We start from the raw sequence: 5,551 nt of genomic DNA on the forward strand, positions 1-5,551 counted from the left end.
AAAATAAAACATTAAAATGAGACGTACGCTGGGGTAAAAACAATGAAGCGTAGTAACGTGTAACGAGCTCCTTGTAGCCTAATGTAGCGGAGTAAGAGTACTTGTTCTTCTTCACTAATCTACTCAAGTAAAAGTAAAAGTATAGTGAATTAAAACTACTCCGTAGAAGTACAATTTTTTCAAAACTTACTCAAGTAAATGTAACGGAGTAAATGTAACTCGTTACTACCCACCTCTGAACAGTGGTGAGTAAAAACTTCCTTTAAGGCAGAAACTCAGACAGAAGCAGGCTTGTGGATGGCATCTGTCCCTGACGGTTTGGACCAAAGTCCATGGTTTGGACACAGTCACTGATACAGATAGGAGAATATGATTCATAGTTATGGCAGTTGGAATAATGAACGGTGGAAGTTAAAGTAACAATGAAGATAGTGAAACTCTGACTTAACTGTAGTGCAGCCCTCAAACATGTGCTGGCTCCCTAAATTGGAAGTCAGTCATCCAAACTTTGAGAACCCCTGCATAGTAGGTTAATCAATGTAAAAGTCATGGTATAGTTAATAATTAAAAAGTAATTATAGTATTCTTGAAAAGAAAAGAAAAAAAAATTGTATGCTGGAAAAATTCTTGGAATAGTTTAAGCTAAGACTAGACTAGAACTCTAGACTGGGGGTTTGAACCAAAGGTTAGATTCTGCAGTGTTATTTGCAGCTGCTCTAACCAACAAGCCCTCTTGCTACCAAACAAAGCATGGTAAAAGACATTCAAAAGAACACTATAGTATATCGAAAAAAATGATAAAAATACTAAGCATATCAGAAAGGTAATAAAAAAAGTCATAGTGTAGTAAGAGGAAAAGGTAATTGAAAGTTTATAGTATAGCATGTCGAAAAGAGTATACAGTAGAAAAGTATGTTGAAAAAAGTGATATAAAAGTAATTGTATAGTAATAAAAAGTCATAGTATAGCGTGTCAAAAAATGTGATTAAAAAGTCAAAGTATAGCATGCAAAAAAATAGTATAGAATATCTAAAAGGATAAAAAAAGTCATAGTATAGTATGTCCAAAGTTATGATAAAAACTCATAATATGGCATGTCGGAAAAAGGGATAAAAAGTTAGTATAGTAAATTTAAAAATAATCATAGAATAGCATGTCAAAAAAGTAATAGTATGTATTTTGAAAAAGTGACAATAAGTTATAGTATGATCTGTCCAAAAATGTGATAAAGAAGTCATAGTATCACATGTAGAAAGAAGTCATATATAGAATGTCGAAAAATTATAAATAAGTCACAGGTGTAGCATGTTGAAAAAAGTGATTAAAAAAGTCATAGTATAGTATGTCAAAGAAGTCATAGTATAGCACGTAAAAAAGTCAAAATAGCATGTAAAAAGTCATACAGCATGTCAAAAAAGTTATAGTATAGCGTCTAAAATTAATGTATGCATGTCAAAAAGTCAGATAGCATGTCAAAAAGTTAATAGAACTGTTAAAAAAGTTATAGTATAGCATGTCAAAAAATTAAGATAGCATGTCAAAAAGTCAGTATAAGCATGTCAAAAAAGTTATAGATAGCAGTCAAAATAATATAGCATGTCAAAAAGTATAGTATAGCATGTAAAAAAGTTATAGTATAGCATGTAAAGAAGTCAAATAGCATGTAAAAAGTCATAGTATAGCATGTAAAGAAGTCATAGTATAGCATAGTATAAAAGTCATAGTATAGCATGTAAAGAAGTCATAGTATAGCATGTTAAAAAGTCAGTATAGCATGTAAAAGTCATAGATAGCATGTCAAAAAAGTAGTATAGCATGTCAAAAGTATTAGTATGCATGTTAGTAAAAAGTCATAGTATAGCAGTCTAACATTAATGTATAGCATGTCAAAAAGCATGAGATAGCATGTCAAAAGTTAGTATAGCATGTCAAAAAGATAGTATAGCAGTAAAGAAGTCTAGTTATAGCATGAAAAAAGTCATAGTATAGCATGTAAAAGCTAGATAGCATGTAAAAAAAGTGATGTAAAGGTATAAAAAGTAATGAAAAAGTAATAGTAAGTATGATTAAGAGAGTAATTAAAAAGTCAAAGTAAAGCATGACAAAAGGAGTCATAGTATAAAAAGTTGATAAAAGTGATAAAGTTAGAATATAGCATGGCAAAAAAAGTCATCTATAGTATGTTGAAAAAAAGTGATTAAAAACGTCATAGTATTATGTAAAAAAGGTGATAAAAGTCATAGTATAGTATGTTAAAAATTGTGATACAAAATTCATAGTATAGCATGTGAAACACATGTGATAAAAAAGTCATAGTATAGCACGAAAAAAAGAGTCATAGGTATAGTATGTCAAAAAAAGTAATATTAATTAATGAATGTAAATTTTAGTAAGCCTTTGAAAAAAGTGATAAAAAGTACAGTATGTCAAAAAAAGCTATACAAAATTCAGAGTATAGCATGTTTACAAATGTGACCAAAGTCACAGAATAGCATGTCGGAAAAGTTTATAAAAAAGTCAAAGTATAGCATGTATAAATAGTCATAGTACAGAAAGTCCAAAAAGTGATAAAAAGTCATAGTATAGTATGTTGAAAAAGGTCGTAGTATAGTTGAGAGTCGAGAAGTCATAAATGTATTTCAAAAAGTGACAAAAAAAGTCATACTATAGCATGTCGAAAAAAGTGATCAAAGTTAGTATGTCAATAAAAGTCATAGTGTTACATGTCAAAAAGTCACATGTATTTCCAAAAATTGACAAAAAAGTCATGGTTATGTTATAATATGTTGAAAAATGTGATGAAGTCATGTATAGCCTCTTGAAAGAAGTCATAGTATAGAATGTCTGGAAAATTGGTTAAAAAAATCATCTAGTGGAGTATGCCATAAAATGTGAAAAAAGTCATAGTATAGCATATTGAAAAAGTGATTAAAAAAGTCATAGTATGTATCGAAAAAGGTGACAAAAAAGTCATAGTATGTATTTCGAAAAAGGTGACAAAAAAGGCAAAGTATGTATTTCGAAAAAGGTGACAAAAAAGTCATAGTGTAGTATGTCAAAAAAATGTGATCAAAAGTCAAAGTAGCATTTAAAAATAGTCATAGTACCGAATTTGGGAAAAAAAATGATATAAAATGTCATAGTATGTATGTCATACTTTTTCAAAAACTTACTCAAGTAAATGTAACGGAGTAAATGTAACTGACTACCCACCTGAACAGTGGTGGAGTAAAAACTTCCTTTAAGGCAGAAGAAACTCCGACAGAAGCAGGCTCTGTGGATGGCATCTGTCCCTGACGGTTGGACCAAAGCCATGGTTTGGACACAGGCACTGATATACAGATATGGATGAATATGATTCATAGTTATGGCAGTTGGAAAATGAACGGTGGAAGTAAGTAAGTAACAATGAAGATAGTGAAACTCTGATTAACTGTAGTGCAGCCTCAAACATGTGCTGGCTCCCTAATGGAAGTCAGTCATCCAAACTTTGAGAACCCCTGCATAGTAGGTTACAATGTTAAAGTCATGGTATAGTAATAATTAAAAAGTAATTATAGTATGTCTTGAAAAGTAAAAAGAAAAAAAAATTGTATGCTGGAAAAATCTTGGAATAGTTTAAGCTAAGACTAGACTAGAACTCTAGACTGGGGGTTTGAACCAAGGTTAGATTCTGCAGTGGTTATTTGCAGCTGCTCTAACCAACAAGCCTCTTGCTACCAAACAAAGCATGGTAAAAGACATTCAAAAGAGTAACACTATAGTATATCGAAAAAAGTGATAAAAATACTATAGCATATCAGAAAGGTAATAAAAAAAAGTCATAGTGTAGTAAGAGGAAAAGGTAATTGAAAGTTTATAGTATAGATGTCGAAAAAGAGTCATACAGTAGAAAAGTATGTTGAAAAAAGTGATATAAAAGTAATTGTATAGTAATTAAAAAGTCATAGTTTAGCGTGTCAAAAAAAAAAGTGATTTAAAAAGTCAAAGTATAGCATGCAAAAAAATAGTATAGAATATCTAAAAAGTGATAAAAAAAAAGTCATAGTATAGTAGTCAAAAGGTATGATAAAAAACTATAATATGGCATGTCGGAAAAAGGGATAAAAAGTTAAAGTATAGTATAATTTAAAAATAATCATAGAATAGCATGTCAAAAAAGTAAAGTATGTATTTTGAAAAAGTGACAATAAAGTTATAGTATGATCTGTCCAAAAATGTGATAAAGAAGTCATAGTATCACATGTAGAAAGAAGTTATATTATAGAATGTCGAAAAATTAAATAAGTCACAGTGTAGCATGTTGAAAAAGTGATTAAAAAAGTCATAGTATAGTATGTCAAAGAAGTCATAGTATAGCACGTAAAAAAGTCAAAGATAGCAGTAAAAAGTCATACAGCATGTCAAAAAAGTTAAGTATAGCATGTCTCTAAAATTAATGTATAGCATGCAAAAAGTCAGTATAGCATGTCAAAAAGTTTATGTATAGCCTGTAAAAAAGTTATAGTATAGCATGTCAAAAAAATGTATAGCATGTCAAAAAGTCAGTATAGCATGTCAAAAAAGTTATAGTATAGCATGTCAAAAATTAGTATGCATGTCAAAAGTTATGTATAGCATGTTAAAAAGTAAGTATAGCATGTAAAGAAGTCATAGTATAGCATGTAAAAGTCAAATAGCATGTAAAGAAGTCATAGTAGTATAGCATGGTAAAAAGTCATAGATAGCATGTAAAGAAGTCTAGTATAGCATGTAAAAGTCATTGTATGCATGTAAAAAGTATAGTATAGCATGTCAAAAAGTCAGTATAGCATGTCAAAAAGTTATAGTATAGCATGTTAACAAAGTCATAGTATAGCATGTCTAAATTAATGTATAGATGTCAAAAAGTATAGTATAGCATGTAAAAGCTATAGTATAGATGTCAAAAAGGTTATAGTATAGCATGTAAAGAGCATAGTTATAGCATATGAAAACATAGAAGATGTAAAAAGTCATAGATTAGCATGTAAAAAAGTGAATGTAAAGGTATAAAAAGTAATAAAAAGTAATAGTATAGTATGATTAAGAGAGTAATTAAAAAGTCAAAGTAAAGCATGACAAAAGGAGTCATAGTATAAAAGTTGATAAAGTGATAAAGTTAGAATATAGCATGGCCAAAAAAGTCATACTATAGTATGTGAAAAAAAGTGATTAAAAACGTCATAGTATAGTATGTAAAAAAGTGATAAAAAGTCATAGTATAGTATGTTAAAAATGTGATACAAAATTCATAGTATAGCATGTGAACAAATGTGATAAAAAAGTCATAGTATAGCACGAAAAAAAGAGTCATAGTATAGTATGTCAAAAAAGTAATATTAATTATGAATGTAAATTTTAGTATGCCTTTTGAAAAAAGTGATAAAAAAGTACAGTATGTCAAAAAAAGCTATACAAAATTCAGAGTATAGATGTTTACAAATGTGACAAAAGTACAGAATAGCATGTCGGAAAATGTTATAAAAAGTCAAAGTATAGCATGTATAATAGTCTAGTACAGAATGTCCAA

This window comes from Etheostoma spectabile, chromosome 13, assembly GCF_008692095.1.
Source record: "Etheostoma spectabile isolate EspeVRDwgs_2016 chromosome 13, UIUC_Espe_1.0, whole genome shotgun sequence".
Lineage (NCBI taxonomy): Eukaryota > Metazoa > Chordata > Actinopteri > Perciformes > Percidae > Etheostoma > Etheostoma spectabile.